We start from the raw sequence: 17,790 nt of genomic DNA on the forward strand, positions 1-17,790 counted from the left end.
CGGTTCGAACTCCCAGTCCGCTACGACCTTCCGGTCCGCTACGACCTTCCGGTCCGCTACGACCTCCCGGTCCGCTACAACCTCCTGGTCTAATAAGATCTCCCGGTCCACCAAGAATTCCTGGTCCATTAAGATTTCCTGGTCCATTAAGATTTCCTGGTCCACTACGACCTCCTGGCCCATTAAGATATCCTGGTCCACTACCACTAAAACCTGTTGGTCAACAACAACCTCCTGGTCTCCTACGACATCCTGGTCCACTAGAACCTGAAAGTCTTCCTGAGAAGAGAAGTGACGGGGAGACGAAGAAATTAGTGTCGACAGTGCAGAGGATTGAAATTCAAGAACTGCAGGAAATGAATCTCCTGTTGAAGAAGGAATTAGAAAGAGAAAGAAATGCCAAGTGTGAACTTACGGAATATCTTCGGAAAGAGTTGCAGGAGGTTTATGATTATCACAAAAAGCACATGGAAATTACAGAGAGAATCAAAGGTCAGCTAATATCAAAGCTACGCATGGAGCTTTTTGAAAAGGAAACAATGATTGGTAGCTTGAAGTGGGAAAACAACCGAGGAACACTCCTCCTGGAGAGGCTGAGGAACATAAAACATTCGGAAAATCTCTTCCTAGAGAGGAAAGTCCAGGCACTAACAGAAGAAATAATTAGACTCGACAAGCTTGGGATACGTAAATTAAAAGAACGTGAAATCTGGATGCAGTATTTCATAAGAGAGCTATTGAGAACAGATGGGAATTTGATCTATTTAAAAACATTGCCTCACCTGCTGAACAAAGAACTGTCTTGGCCTCATATTTCTTGGCAACATGTTAAGAAGATATCGCCTGGCCACATAGTGTTTAAGCATGAGAGAAAACCTTATGATATACCAAAACCTATTCTCACTTTTCCATCACCTGGTCCACATCAACCTCTTGGTCCACTACAACCTCCTGGTCCATTGCCATCTACTGGTTCACTACGACCTTCTGGTCCATTACAATCTTCTGGTCCGCTACGACCTCCCAGTCCGTTTCGAACTTCCAGTCCGCTACGACCTTCCGGTCCGCTTCCAACTCCCAGTTCGCTACGACCTCCCGGTCCGCTTCCAACTCCCAGTCCGCCACGACCTCCCGTTCCGCTTCGAACTCCCAGTCCGCTAGGACCTCCCGGTCCGCTTCGAACTCCCAGTCCGGTTCGACCTCCCAGTCCGGTTCGAACTCCCAGTCCGCTACGACCTTCCAGTCCGCTACGACCTTCCGGTCCGCTACGACCTCCCGGTCCGCTACAACCTCCTGGTCTAATAAGATCTCCCGGTCCACCAAGAATTCCTGGTCCATTAAGATTTCCTGGTCCATTAAGATTTCCTGGTCCACTACGACCTCCTGGCCCATTAAGATATCCTGGTCCACTACCACTAAAACCTGTTGGTCAACAACAACCTCCTGGTCTCCTACGACATCCTGGTCCACTAGAACCTGAAAGTCTTCCTGAGAAGAGAAGTGACGGGGAGACGAAGAAATTAGTGTCGACAGTGCAGAGGATTGAAATTCAAGAACTGCAGGAAATGAATCTCCTGTTGAAGAAGGAATTAGAAAGAGAAAGAAATGCCAAGTGTGAACTTACGGAATATCTTCGGAAAGAGTTGCAGGAGGTTTATGATTATCACAAAAAGCACATGGAAATTACAGAGAGAATCAAAGGTCAGCTAATATCAAAGCTACGCATGGAGCTTTTTGAAAAGGAAACAATGATTGGTAGCTTGAAGTGGGAAAACAACCGAGGAACACTCCTCCTGGAGAGGCTGAGGAACATAAAACATTCGGAAAATCTCTTCCTAGAGAGGAAAGTCCAGGCACTAACAGAAGAAATAATTAGACTCGACAAGCTTGGGATACGTAAATTAAAAGAACGTGAAATCTGGATGCAGTATTTCATAAGAGAGCTATTGAGAACAGATGGGAATTTGATCTATTTAAAAACATTGCCTCACCTGCTGAACAAAGAACTGTCTTGGCCTCATATTTCTTGGCAACATGTTAAGAAGATATCGCCTGGCCACATAGTGTTTAAGCATGAGAGAAAACCTTATGATATACCAAAACCTATTCTCACTTTTCCATCACCTGGTCCACATCAACCTCTTGGTCCACTACAACCTCCTGGTCCATTGCCATCTACTGGTTCACTACGACCTTCTGGTCCATTACAATCTTCTGGTCCGCTACGACCTCCCAGTCCGTTTCGAACTTCCAGTCCGCTACGACCTTCCGGTCCGCTTCCAACTCCCAGTTCGCTACGACCTCCCTGGCCGCTTCCAACTCCCAGTCCGCCACGACCTCCCGTTCCGCTTCGAACTCCCAGTCCGCTAGGACCTCCCGGTCCGCTTCGAACTCCCAGTCCGGTTCGACCTCCCAGTCCGGTTCGAACTCCCAGTCCGCTACGACCTTCCGGTCCGCTACGACCTTCCGGTCCGCTACGACCTCCCGGTCCGCTACAACCTCCTGGTCTAATAAGATCTCCCGGTCCACCAAGAATTCCTGGTCCATTAAGATTTCCTGGTCCATTAAGATTTCCTGGTCCACTACGACCTCCTGGCCCATTAAGATATCCTGGTCCACTACCACTAAAACCTGTTGGTCAACAACAACCTCCTGGTCTCCTACGACATCCTGGTCCACTAGAACCTGAAAGTCTTCCTGAGAAGAGAAGTGACGGGGAGACGAAGAAATTAGTGTCGACAGTGCAGAGGATTGAAATTCAAGAACTGCAGGAAATGAATCTCCTGTTGAAGAAGGAATTAGAAAGAGAAAGAAATGCCAAGTGTGAACTTACGGAATATCTTCGGAAAGAGTTGCAGGAGGTTTATGATTATCACAAAAAGCACATGGAAATTACAGAGAGAATCAAAGGTCAGCTAATATCAAAGCTACGCATGGAGCTTTTTGAAAAGGAAACAATGATTGGTAGCTTGAAGTGGGAAAACAACCGAGGAACACTCCTCCTGGAGAGGCTGAGGAACATAAAACATTCGGAAAATCTCTTCCTAGAGAGGAAAGTCCAGGCACTAACAGAAGAAATAATTAGACTCGACAAGCTTGGGATACGTAAATTAAAAGAACGTGAAATCTGGATGCAGTATTTCATAAGAGAGCTATTGAGAACAGATGGGAATTTGATCTATTTAAAAACATTGCCTCACCTGCTGAACAAAGAACTGTCTTGGCCTCATATTTCTTGGCAACATGTTAAGAAGATATCGCCTGGCCACATAGTGTTTAAGCATGAGAGAAAACCTTATGATATACCAAAACCTATTCTCACTTTTCCATCACCTGGTCCACATCAACCTCTTGGTCCACTACAACCTCCTGGTCCATTGCCATCTACTGGTTCACTACGACCTTCTGGTCCATTACAATCTTCTGGTCCGCTACGACCTCCCAGTCCGTTTCGAACTTCCAGTCCGCTACGACCTTCCGGTCCGCTTCCAACTCCCAGTTCGCTACGACCTCCCTGGCCGCTTCCAACTCCCAGTCCGCCACGACCTCCCGTTCCGCTTCGAACTCCCAGTCCGCTAGGACCTCCCGGTCCGCTTCGAACTCCCAGTCCGGTTCGACCTCCCAGTCCGGTTCGAACTCCCAGTCCGCTACGACCTTCCGGTCCGCTACGACCTTCCGGTCCGCTACGACCTCCCGGTCCGCTACAACCTCCTGGTCTAATAAGATCTCCCGGTCCACCAAGAATTCCTGGTCCATTAAGATTTCCTGGTCCATTAAGATTTCCTGGTCCACTACGACCTCCTGGCCCATTAAGATATCCTGGTCCACTACCACTAAAACCTGTTGGTCAACAACAACCTCCTGGTCTCCTACGACATCCTAGTCCACTAGAACCTGAAAGTCTTCCTGAGAAGAGAAGTGACGGGGAGACGAAGAAATTAGTGTCGACAGTGCAGAGGATTGAAATTCAAGAACTGCAGGAAATGAATCTCCTGTTGAAGAAGGAATTAGAAAGAGAAAGAAATGCCAAGTGTGAACTTACGGAATATCTTCGGAAAGAGTTGCAGGAGGTTTATGATTATCACAAAAAGCACATGGAAATTACAGAGAGAATCAAAGGTCAGCTAATATCAAAGCTACGCATGGAGCTTTTTGAAAAGGAAACAATGATTGGTAGCTTGAAGTGGGAAAACAACCGAGGAACACTCCTCCTGGAGAGGCTGAGGAACATAAAACATTCGGAAAATCTCTTCCTAGAGAGGAAAGTCCAGGCACTAACAGAAGAAATAATTAGACTCGACAAGCTTGGGATACGTAAATTAAAAGAACGTGAAATCTGGATGCAGTATTTCATAAGAGAGCTATTGAGAACAGATGGGAATTTGATCTATTTAAAAACATTGCCTCACCTGCTGAACAAAGAACTGTCTTGGCCTCATATTTCTTGGCAACATGTTAAGAAGATATCGCCTGGCCACATAGTGTTTAAGCATGAGAGAAAACCTTATGATATACCAAAACCTATTCTCACTTTTCCATCACCTGGTCCACATCAACCTCTTGGTCCACTACAACCTCCTGGTCCATTGCCATCTACTGGTTCACTACGACCTTCTGGTCCATTACAATCTTCTGGTCCGCTACGACCTCCCAGTCCGTTTCGAACTTCCAGTCCGCTACGACCTTCCGGTCCGCTTCCAACTCCCAGTTCGCTACGACCTCCCGGTCCGCTTCCAACTCCCAGTCCGCCACGACCTCCCGTTCCGCTTCGAACTCCCAGTCCGCTAGGACCTCCCGGTCCGCTTCGAACTCCCAGTCCGGTTCGACCTCCCAGTCCGGTTCGAACTCCCAGTCCGCTACGACCTTCCGGTCCGCTACGACCTTCCGGTCCGCTACGACCTCCCGGTCCGCTACAACCTCCTGGTCTAATAAGATCTCCCGGTCCACCAAGAATTCCTGGTCCATTAAGATTTCCTGGTCCATTAAGATTTCCTGGTCCACTACGACCTCCTGGCCCATTAAGATATCCTGGTCCACTACCACTAAAACCTGTTGGTCAACAACAACCTCCTGGTCTCCTACGACATCCTGGTCCACTAGAACCTGAAAGTCTTCCTGAGAAGAGAAGTGACGGGGAGACGAAGAAATTAGTGTCGACAGTGCAGAGGATTGAAATTCAAGAACTGCAGGAAATGAATCTCCTGTTGAAGAGGGAATTAGAAAGAGAAAGAAATGCCAAGTGTGAACTTACGGAATATCTTCGGAAAGAGTTGCAGGAGGTTTATGATTATCACAAAAAGCACATGGAAATTACAGAGAGAATCAAAGGTCAGCTAATATCAAAGCTACGCATGGAGCTTTTTGAAAAGGAAACAATGATTGGTAGCTTGAAGTGGGAAAACAACCGAGGAACACTCGTCCTGGAGAGGCTGAGGAAAATAAAACATTCGGAAACTCTCTTCCTAGAGAGGAAAGTCCAGGCACTAACAGAAGAAATAATTAGACTCAACAAGCTTGGGATACGTAAATTAAAAGAACGTGAAATCTGGATGCAGTATTTCATAAGAGAGCTATTGAGAACAGATGGGAATTTGATCTATTTAAAAACATTGCCTCACCTGCTGAACAAAGAACTGTCTTGGCCTCATATTTCTTGGCAACATGTTAAGAAGATATCGCCTGGCCACATAGTGTTTAAGCATGAGAGAAAACCTTATGATATACCAAAACCTATTCTCACTTTTCCATCACCTGGTCCACATCAACCTCTTGGTCCACTACAACCTCCTGGTCCATTGCCATCTACTGGTTCACTACGACCTTCTGGTCCATTACAATCTTCTGGTCCGCTACGACCTCCCAGTCCGTTTCGAACTTCCAGTCCGCTACGACCTTCCGGTCCGCTTCCAACTCCCAGTTCGCTACGACCTCCCGGTCCGCTTCCAACTCCCAGTCCGCCACGACCTCCCGTTCCGCTTCGAACTCCCAGTCCGCTAGGACCTCCCGGTCCGCTTCGAACTCCCAGTCCGGTTCGACCTCCCAGTCCGGTTCGAACTCCCAGTCCGCTACGACCTTCCGGTCCGCTACGACCTTCCGGTCCGCTACGACCTCCCGGTCCGCTACAACCTCCTGGTCTAATAAGATCTCCCGGTCCACCAAGAATTCCTGGTCCATTAAGATTTCCTGGTCCATTAAGATTTCCTGGTCCACTACGACCTCCTGGCCCATTAAGATATCCTGGTCCACTACCACTAAAACCTGTTGGTCAACAACAACCTCCTGGTCTCCTACGACATCCTGGTCCACTAGAACCTGAAAGTCTTCCTGAGAAGAGAAGTGACGGGGAGACGAAGAAATTAGTGTCGACAGTGCAGAGGATTGAAATTCAAGAACTGCAGGAAATGAATCTCCTGTTGAAGAAGGAATTAGAAAGAGAAAGAAATGCCAAGTGTGAACTTACGGAATATCTTCGGAAAGAGTTGCAGGAGGTTTATGATTATCACAAAAAGCACATGGAAATTACAGAGAGAATCAAAGGTCAGCTAATATCAAAGCTACGCATGGAGCTTTTTGAAAAGGAAACAATGATTGGTAGCTTGAAGTGGGAAAACAACCGAGGAACACTCGTCCTGGAGAGGCTGAGGAAAATAAAACATTCGGAAACTCTCTTCCTAGAGAGGAAAGTCCAGGCACTAACAGAAGAAATAATTAGACTCAACAAGCTTGGGATACGTAAATTAAAAGAACGTGAAATCTGGATGCAGTATTTCATAAGAGAGCTATTGAGAACAGATGGGAATTTGATCTATTTAAAAACATTGCCTCACCTGCTGAACAAAGAACTGTCTTGGCCTCATATTTCTTGGCAACATGTTAAGAAGATATCGCCTGGCCACATAGTGTTTAAGCATGAGAGAAAACCTTATGATATACCAAAACCTATTCTCACTTTTCCATCACCTGGTCCACATCAACCTCTTGGTCCACTACAACCTCCTGGTCCATTGCCATCTACTGGTTCACTACGACCTTCTGGTCCATTACAATCTTCTGGTCCGCTACGACCTCCCAGTCCGTTTCGAACTTCCAGTCCGCTACGACCTTCCGGTCCGCTTCCAACTCCCAGTTCGCTACGACCTCCCGGTCCGCTTCCAACTCCCAGTCCGCCACGACCTCCCGTTCCGCTTCGAACTCCCAGTCCGCTAGGACCTCCCGGTCCGCTTCGAACTCCCAGTCCGGTTCAACCTCCCAGTCCGGTTCGAACTCCCAGTCCGCTACGACCTTCCGGTCCGCTACGACCTTCCGGTCCGCTACGACCTCCCGGTCCACTACAACCTCCTGGTCTAATAAGATCTCCCGGTCCACCAAGAATTCCTGGTCCATTAAGATTTCCTGGTCCACTACGACCTCCTGGCCCATTAAGATATCCTGGTCCACTACCACTAAAACCTGTTGGTCAACAACAACCTCCTGGTCTCTTACGACATCCTGGTCCACTAGAACCTGAAAGTCTTCCTGAGAAGAGAAGTGACGGGGAGACGAAGAAATTAGTGTCGACAGTGCAGAGGATTGAAATTCAAGAACTGCAGGAAATGAATCTCCTGTTGAAGAAGGAATTAGAAAGAGAAAGAAATGCCAAGTGTGAACTTACGGAATATCTTCGGAAAGAGTTGCAGGAGGTTTATGATTATCACAAAAAGCACATGGAAATTACAGAGAGAATCAAAGGTCAGCTAATATCAAAGCTACGCATGGAGCTTTTTGAAAAGGAAACAATGATTGGTAGCTTGAAGTGGGAAAACAACCGAGGAACACTCGTCCTGGAGAGGCTGAGGAACATAAAACATTCGGAAAATCTCTTCCTAGAGAGGAAAGTCCAGGCACTAACAGAAGAAATAATTAGACTCAACAAGCTTGGGATACGTAAATTAAAAGAACGTGAAATCTGGATGCAGTATTTCATAAGAGAGCTATTGAGAACAGATGGGAATTTGATCTATTTAAAAACATTGCCTCACCTGCTGAACAAAGAACTGTCTTGGCCTCATATTTCTTGGCAACATGTTAAGAAGATATCGCCTGGCCACATAGTGTTTAAGCATGAGAGAAAACCTTATGATATACCAAAACCTATTCTCACTTTTCCATCACCTGGTCCACATCAACCTCTTGGTCCACTACAACCTCCTGGTCCATTGCCATCTACTGGTTCACTACGACCTTCTGGTCCATTACAATCTTCTGGTCCGCTACGACCTCCCAGTCCGTTTCGAACTTCCAGTCCGCTACGACCTTCCGGTCCGCTTCCAACTCCCAGTTCGCTACGACCTCCCGGTCCGCTTCCAACTCCCAGTCCGCCACGACCTCCCGTTCCGCTTCGAACTCCCAGTCCGCTAGGACCTCCCGGTCCGCTTCGAACTCCCAGTCCGGTTCGACCTCCCAGTCTGGTTCGAACTCCCAGTCCGCTACGACCTTCCGGTCCGCTACGACCTTCCGGTCCGCTACGACCTCCCGGTCCACTACAACCTCCTGGTCTAATAAGATCTCCCGGTCCACCAAGAATTCCTGGTCCATTAAGATTTCCTGGTCCACTACGACCTCCTGGCCCATTAAGATATCCTGGTCCACTACCACTAAAACCTGTTGGTCAACAACAACCTCCTGGTCTCCTACGACATCCTGGTCCACTAGAACCTGAAAGTCTTCCTGAGAAGAGAAGTGACGGGGAGACGAAGAAATTAGTGTCGACAGTGCAGAGGATTGAAATTCAAGAACTGCAGGAAATGAATCTCCTGTTGAAGAAGGAATTAGAAAGAGAAAGAAATGCCAAGTGTGAACTTACGGAGGAGGAAGAGAAGGAGGAGGAGAAGCAGCAAAAAAAAAAAAAAAAAACTAAAAGAAATACAGAAATAAAAAAAAAAGGAGCAGCAGCAAGAAGAGGAAGAGAAGGAAGAGGAGAAGCAGCCAAAAAAAAACCTAAAAAAATACAAAAAAAAAGAAAAAAAAAAAAGGAGCAGTAAGGGGAGGAAGAGAAGGAGGAGGAGAAGCAGCAAAAAAAAAAAAAAAAACTAAAAAAAATACAAAAAAAAAAAAGGAGCAGCAGCAAGAAGAGGAAGAGAAGGAGGGGGAGAAGCAGCAAAAAAAAACCTAAAATAAATACAAAAATAAAAAAAAAAAATAAAAAAAGGAGCAATAAGGGGAGGAAGAGAAGGAGGAGGAGAAGCAGCAAAAAAAAAAAAAACTAAAAAAATACAAAAAAAAAAAAAAGGTGCAGCAGCAAGAAGAGGAAGAGAAGGAGGGGGAGATGCAGCAAAAAAAAAAAAACCTAAAAGAAATACAAAAATAAAAAAATAAAATAAAAAAAGGGAGCAGCAGCAAGAGGAGGAAGAGAAGGAGGAGGAGAAGCAGCAAAAAAAAAAAAAAAAAAAAAAAACTATAAAAAATACAAAAATTAAAGAAAAATAAAAGGAGCAGCAGCAAGAAGAGGAAGAGAAGGAAGAGGAGAAGCAGCAAAAAAAAAAACCTAAAAAAATACAAAAAAAAAAGAAAAAAAAAGGAGCAGCAGCAAGAGGATTAAGAGAAGGAGGAGGAGAAGCAGCAAAAAAAAAAACCTAAAAAAATACAAAAAAAAGAAAAAAAAAGGAGCAGCAGCAAGAAGAGGAAGAGAAGGAGGAGGAGAAGCAGCAAAAAAATAAAAAAATAAATAAATTACACACATGAAAAAAAAAAAAAAATAAAGGAGCAGCAGCAAGAGGAGGAAGAGAAGGAGGAGGAAAAGCAGCAAAAAAAAAAACCTAAAAAAACTACAAAAATAAAAAGAAAAAAAAAGGAGCAGCAGCAAGAAGAGGAAGAGAAGGAGGAGGAGAAGCAGCAAAAAAAAAAAAAACCTAAAAAAAAATACAAAAAAAAAAAAAAAAAAATAATGGAGCAGCAGCAAGAGGAGGAGGAAGAAGGAGGAGGAGAAGCAGCAAAAAAATAAAAAAATAAATAAATTACACACATGAAAAAAAAAAGAAAATAAAGGAGCAGCAGCAAGAGGAGGAAGAGAAGGAGAAGGAGAAGCAGCAAAAAAAAAAACCTAAAAAAACTACAAAAAAAAAAAAAAAAAGGAGCAGCAGCAAGAAGAGGAAGAGAAGGAGGAGGAGAAGCAGCAAAAAAAAAAACCTAAAAAAATACAAAAAAAAGAAAAAAAAAGGAGCAGCAGCAAGAAGAGGAAGAGAAGGAGGAGGAGAAGCAGCAAAAAAATAAAAAAATAAATAAATTACACACATGAAAAAAAAAAAAAATAAAGGAGCAGCAGCAAGAGGAGGAAGAGAAGGAGGAGGAAAAGCAGCAAAAAAAAAAACCTAAAAAAACTACAAAAATAAAAAAAAAAAAAAAAGGAGCAGCAGCAAGAAGAGGAAGAGAAGGAGGAGGAGAAGCAGCAAAAAAAAAAAAAACCTAAAAAAAAATACAAAAAAAAAAAAAAAAAAATAATGGAGCAGCAGCAAGAGGAGGAGGAAGAAGGAGGAGGAGAAGCAGCAAAAAAATAAAAAAATAAATAAATTACACACATGAAAAAAAAAAGAAAATAAAGGAGCAGCAGCAAGAGGAGGAAGAGAAGGAGAAGGAGAAGCAGCAAAAAAAAAAACCTAAAAAACTACAAAAAAAAAAAAAGGAGCAGCAGCAAGAAGAGGAAGAGAACGAGGAGGAGAAGCAGCAAAAAAAAAACCTAAAAAAAATACAAAAAAAAAAAAAAAAAATAATGGAGCAGCAGCAAGAGGAGGAAGAGAAGGAGGAGGAGAAGCAGAAAAAAAAAACCTAAAAAAACTACAAAAATAAAAAGAAAAAAAAGGAGCAGCAGCAAGAAGAGGAAGAGAAGGAGGAGGAGAAGCAGCAAAAAAAAAAAACCTAAAAAAAATACAAAAAAAAAAAAAAAAAATAATGGAGCAGCAGCAAGAGGAGGAGGAAGAAGGAGGAGGAGAAGCAGCAAAAAAATAAAAAAATAAATAAATTACACACATGAAAAAAAAAAGAAAATAAAGGAGCAGCAGCAAGAGGAGGAAGAGAAGGAGAAGGAGAAGCAGCAAAAAAAAAAAACCTAAAAAAACTACAAAAAAAAAAAAAAAAAGGAGCAGCAGCAAGAAGAGGAAGAGAAGGAGGAGGAGAAGCAGCAAAAAAAAAAACCTAAAAAAAAACTACAAAAAAAAGAAAAAAAAAGGAGCGGCAGCAAGAGGGAGAAGAGAAGGAGGAGGAGAAGCAGCAAAAAAAAAAAAACCTAAAAAAAATACAAAAAAAAAAAAAAAAAAAGGAGCAGCAGCAAGAAGAGGAAAAAAAGGAGGAGAAGAAGCAAAAAAAAAAAACTAAAAAATACAAAAATAAAAAAAAGGAAAGAAAGAAGCAGCAGCAAGAAGAGGAAGAGAAGGAGGAGGAGAAGCAGCAAAAAAAAAAAAAAACCTAAAAAAATAAAAAAATAAAAAAATAAAAAAATAAAGGAGCAGCAGTAAGAGGAGGAAGAAAAAGAGGAGGAGAAGGAGCAAAAAAAACTAAATAACATAAAAAAAGGAGCAGCAGCAAGAGGAGAGGGAAAAGGAGGAGGAGAAGCAGCTAAAAAAAAAAAAAAAAAAAAAAAATAGGAGCAGCAGCAAGAGGAGGAAGAGGAGGAGGAAGAAAAGCAGCAGAAAAAACCAAAAACCTAAAACAAAATACAGAATCAAAAAGAAAAAAAGAAAAGGAACAGCAGCAAGAGAGAAAGAGCAAAAAAAAAACCTAAAATAAATACAAAAACCAAAAAAAAACTATGGACTAAGGAAGATGGACAGAAAAAGGAATTTTGTTTTGAGAAGGAAATATCCTTTGATGTAGTGGTACATGCCTACGTTATAGGATAAAGTACTGTCTCAGTTGGAACGATCAAGTATTTAGACTATGGAAGATGGACAGAAAAAGGAACTTTGTTTTGAGGAGGAAATATCCTTTGATGTAGTGGTACATGCCTACTTTATAGGATAAAGTACTGTCTCAGTTGGAACGATCAAGTATTTAGACTATGGAAGATGGAGAGAAAAAGGAATTTTGTTTTGAGGAGGAAATATCCTTTGATGTAGAGGTACAAGCCTACATTATAAGATAAAGTACTGTCTCAGTTGGAAGGATCAAGTAGTTGGACTATTTTTAAGGAGGAAATATCCTTTGATGTAGAGGTACAAGCCTACATTATAGGATAAAGTACTGCCTCAGTTGGAAGGATCAAGTAGTTGGACTAAGGAAGATGGACAGAAAAAGGAACTTTGTTTTGAGATGGAAATATCCTTTGATGTAGTGGTACAGACCTATATTATGGGATAAAGTACTGTCTCAGTTGGAAGGATCAAATATTTGGACTATGGAAGATGGACAGAAAAAGGAACTTTGTTTTGAGGAGGAAATATCCTTTGATGTAGTGGTACAGGTCTACATTATAGGATAAAGTACTGTCTCAGTTGGAACGATCAAGTATTTGGACTATGGAAGACGGACAGAAAAAGGAACTTTGTTTTGAGGAGGAAATATCCTTTGATGTAGTGGTACAGGTCTACATTATAGGATAAAGTACTGTCTCAGTTGGAACGATCAAGTAGTTGGACTATGGAAGATGGAGAGAAAAAGGAATTTTGTTTTGAGGAGGAAATATCCTTTGATGTAGAGGTACAAGCCTACATTATAAGATAAAGTACTGTCTCAGTTGGAAGGATCAAGTAGTTGGACTATTTTTAAGGAGGAAATATCCTTTGATGTAGAGGTACAAGCCTACATTATAGGATAAAGTACTGCCTCAGTTGGAAGGATCAAGTAGTTGGACTAAGGAAGATGGACAGAAAAAGGAACTTTGTTTTGAGATGGAAATATCCTTTGATGTAGTGGTACAGACCTATATTATGGGATAAAGTACTGTCTCAGTTGGAAGGATCAAATATTTGGACTATGGAAGATGGACAGAAAAAGGAACTTTGTTTTGAGGAGGAAATATCCTTTGATGTAGTAGTACATGCCTACATTATAGGAAAAAGTACTGTCTCAGTTGGAGGGATCAAGTACTTGGACTATGGAAGATGGACAGAAAAAGGAACTTTTTTTAGAGAAGGAAATATCCTTTGATTTAGTAGTAAATGCCTACATTATAGGATAAAGTACTGTCTCAGTTGGAACGATCAAGTAGTTGGACTATGGAAGATGGACAGAAAAAGGACCTTTATTTTGAGGAGGAAATATCTTTTGATGTAGTGGTACATGCCTACATTATAGGATTAAGTACTGTCTCAGTTGGAACGATCAAGTACTAGGACTATGGAAGATGGACAGAAAAAGGAACTTTATTTTGAGAGGGAAATATCTTTTGATGTAGTGGTACAGGCCTACATTATAGGATTAAGTACTGTCTCAGTTGGAAGGATCAAGTACTTGGACTATGGAAGATGGATAGAAAAAGGAACTTTATTTTGAGGAGGAAATATCCTTTGATGTAGTGGTACATGCCTACATTATAGGATTAAGTACTGTCTCAGTTGGAAGGATCAAGTACTTGGACTATGGAAGATGGACAGAAAAAGGAACTTTATTTTGAGGAGGAAATATCCTTTGATGTAGTGGTACATGCCTACATTATAGGATTAAGTACTGTCTCAGTTGGAAGAATCAAGTACTTGGACTATGGAAGATGGATAGAAAAAGGAACTTTATTTTGAGGAGGAAATATCCTTTGATGTAGTGGTACAGGTCTACATTATAGGATAAAGTACTGTCTCAGTTGGAAGGATCAAGTACTTGGACTATGGAAGATGGATAGAAAAAGGAACTTTATTTTGAGGAGGAAATATCCTTTGATGTAGTGGTACATGCCTACATTATAGGATTAAGTACTGTCTCAGTTGGAAGGATCAAGTACTTGGACTATGGAAGATGGACAGAAAAAGGAACTTTATTTTGAGGAGGAAATATCCTTTGATGTAGTGGTACATGCCTACATTATAGGATTAAGTACTGTCTCAGTTGGAAGAATCAAGTACTTGGACTATGGAAGATGGATAGAAAAAGGAACTTTATTTTGAGGAGGAAATATCCTTTGATGTAGTGGTACATGCCTACATTATAGGATTAAGTACTGTCTCAGTTGGAAGGATCAAGTACTTGGACTATGGAAGATGGATAGAAAAAGGAACTTTATTTTGAGGAGGAAATATCCTTTGATGTAGTGGTACATGCCTACATTATAGGATTAAGTACTGTCTCAGTTGGAAGGATCAAGTACTTGGACTATGGAAGATGGACAGAAAAAGGAACTTTATTTTGAGAGGGAAATATCTTTTGATGTAGTGGTACAGGCCTACATTATAGGATTAAGTACTGTCTCAGTTGGAAGGATCAAGTACTTGGACTATGGAAGATGGACAGAAAAAGGAACTTTATTTTGAGAGGGAAATATCTTTTGATGTAGTGGTACAGGCCTACATTATAGGATTAAGTACTGTCTCGGAAGGATCAAGTACTTGGACTATGGAAGATGGACAGAAAAAGGAACTTTATTTTGAGAGGGAAATATCTTTTGATGTAGTGGTACAGGCCTACATTATAGGATTAAGTACTGTCTCAGTTGGAAGGATCAAGTACTTGGACTATGGAAGATGGACAGAAAAAGGAACTTTATTTTGAGAGGGAAATATCCTTTGATGTAGTGGTACATGCCTACATTATAGGATAAAGTACTGTCTCAGTTGGAACGATCAAGTAGTTGGACTATGGAAGATGGACAGAGAAAGGACCTTTGTTTTGAGGAGGAAATATCCTTTGATGTAGTAGTACATGCCTACATTATAGGATAAAGTACTGTCTCAGTTGGAACGATCAAGTAATTGGACTATGGAAGATGGACAGAGAAAGGACCTTTGTTTTGAGGAGGAAATATCCTTTGATGTAGTAGTACATGCCTACATTATAGGATAAAGTACTGTCTCAGTTGGAACGATCAAGTAATTGGACTATGGAAGATGGACAGAGAAAGGACCTTTGTTTTGAGGAGGAAATATCCTTTGATGTAGTAGTACATGCCTACATTATAGGATAAAGTACTGTCTCAGTTGGAACGATCAAGTAATTGGACTATGGAAGATGGACAGAGAAAGGACCTTTGTTTTGAGGAGGAAATATCCTTTGATGTAGTAGTACATGCCTACATTATAGGATAAAGTACTGTCTCAGTTGGAACGATCAAGTAATTGGACTATGGAAGATGGACAGAGAAAGGACCTTTGTTTTGAGGAGGAAATATCCTTTGATGTAGTAGTACATGCCTACATTATAGGATAAAGTACTGTCTCAGTTGGAACGATCAAGTAATTGGACTATGGAAGATGGACAGAGAAAGGACCTTTGTTTTGAGGAGGAAATATCCTTTGATGTAGTAGTACATGCCTACATTATAGGATAAAGTACTGTCTCAGTTGGAACGATCAAGTAGTTGGACTATGGAAGATGGACAGAAAAAGGACCTTTGTTTTGAGGAGGAAATATCCTTTGATGTAGTAGTACATGCCTACATTATAGGATAAAGTACTGTCTCAGTTGGAACGATCAAGTAGTTGGACTATGGAAGATGGACAGAAAAAGGACCTTTGTTTTGAGGAGGAAATATCCTTTGATTTAGTAGTACATGCCTACATTATAGGATAAAGTACTGTCTCAGTTGGAACGATCAAGTAGTTGGACTATGGAAGATGGACAGAGAAAGGACCTTTGTTTTGAGGAGGAAATATCCTTTGATGTAGTAGTACATGCCTACATTATAGGATAAAGTACTGTCTCAGTTGGAAGGATCAAGTAATTGGACTATGGAAGATGGACAGAGAAAGGACCTTTGTTTTGAGGAGGAAATATCCTTTGATGTAGTGGTACATGCCTACATTATAGGATAAAGTACTGTCTCAGTTGGAACGATCAAGTAATTGGACTATGGAAGATGGACAGAGAAAGGACCTTTGTTTTGAGGAGGAAATATCCTTTGATGTAGTGGTACATGCCTACATTAGAGGATAAAGTACTGTCTCAGTTGGAAGGATCAAGTAGTTAGACTATGGAAGATGGACAGAAAAAGGAACTTTTTTCAGAGAAGGAAATATCCTTTGATGTAGTAGTAAATGCCTACATTATAGGATAAAGTACTGTCTCAGTTGGAACGATCAAGTAGTTGGACTATGGAAGATGGACAGAAAAAGGACCTTTGTTTTGAGGAGGAAATATCCTTTGATTTAGTAGTACATGCCTACATTATAGGATAAAGTACTGTCTCAGTTGGAAGGATCAAGTAGTTGGACTATGGAAGATGGACAGAAAAAGGACCTTTGTTTTGAGGAGGAAATATCCTTTGATGTAGTAGTACATGCCTACATTATAGGATAAAGTACTGTCTCAGTTGGAAGGATCAAGTAGTTGGACTATGGAAGATGGACAGAAAAAGGAACTTTTTTCAGAGAAGGAAATATCCTTTGATGTAGTAGTAAATGCCTACATTATAGGATAAAGTACTGTCTCAGTTGGAAGGATCAAGTAGTTGGACTATGGAAGATGGACAGAAAAAGGAACTTTGTTTAGAGAAGGAAATATCCTTTGATGTAGTAGTAAATGCCTACATTATAGGATAAAGTACTGTCTCAGTTGGAACGATCAAGTAGTTGGACTATGGAAGATGGACAGAGAAAGGACCTTTGTTTTGAGGAGGAAATATCCTTTGATGTAGTGGTACATGCCTACATTATAGGATAAAGTACTGTCTCAGTTGGAAGGATCAAGTAGTTGGACTATGGAAGATGGACAGAAAAAGGAACTTTTTTCAGAGAAGGAAATATCCTTTGATGTAGTAGTAAATGCCTACATTATAGGATAAAGTACTGTCTCAGTTGGAAGGATCAAGTAGTTGGACTATGGAAGATGGACAGAAAAAGGACCTTTGTTTTAAGGAGGAAATATCCTTTGATGTAGTAGTACATGCCTACATTATAGGATAAAGTACTGTCTCAGTTGGAAGGATCAAGTAGTTGGACTATGGAAGATGGACAGAAAAAGGAACTTTGTTTAGAGAAGGAAATATCCTTTGATGTAGTGGTACATGCGTACATTATAGGATAAAGTACTGTCTCAGTTGGAAGGATCAAGTAGTTGGACTATGGAAGATGGACAGTAAAAGGAACTTTGTTTAGAGAAGGAAATATCCTTTGATGTATAAGTATAAGCTCACATCATCAGATAAAGTACAGACTCAATTGGAAGGATGAACTACTTGGACTAAGTCATCAATCATCATAAAACATTTATGGTGCACAAATAAATATTAAATGTTGTTATCAGTTGTTATCGACTAGCTGGAGTGAGGGAAGTTAGCCGAAACCTGTTTCGGTGAAAATTGGCAACCTCTGGCAAGGCGTAAAAACTCATAAGTTCAAAGCCCAGAACACTGGCTTTTCTTCTTCACCAGATAGCATCAATTATCCTAAGATATTCTTCTGGTGAATTTTGAATTGTTCAGATGATGAAACAAGGGAGGGAAGGAGGGTCGCTGGAACCAAGCCTGCAAAAATGGAAGTGGGCTAAACCCACCTGATGAGCCCTTTGGTCTGGGCGAAACCCTCAGGTGCGTCACTTCGGTATTAGTAGTACTGGTAATAGTATGTATGAATGAAATCAATATATATATATATATATATATATATATATATATATATATATATATATATATATATATATATATATATATCTGTGTGTGTGTGTGTGATAAATTTTGCA

The sequence above is a fragment of the Palaemon carinicauda genome, chromosome 5 (genome assembly GCF_036898095.1).
Source record: "Palaemon carinicauda isolate YSFRI2023 chromosome 5, ASM3689809v2, whole genome shotgun sequence".
NCBI classification, from domain to species: Eukaryota; Metazoa; Arthropoda; class Malacostraca; order Decapoda; family Palaemonidae; genus Palaemon; species Palaemon carinicauda.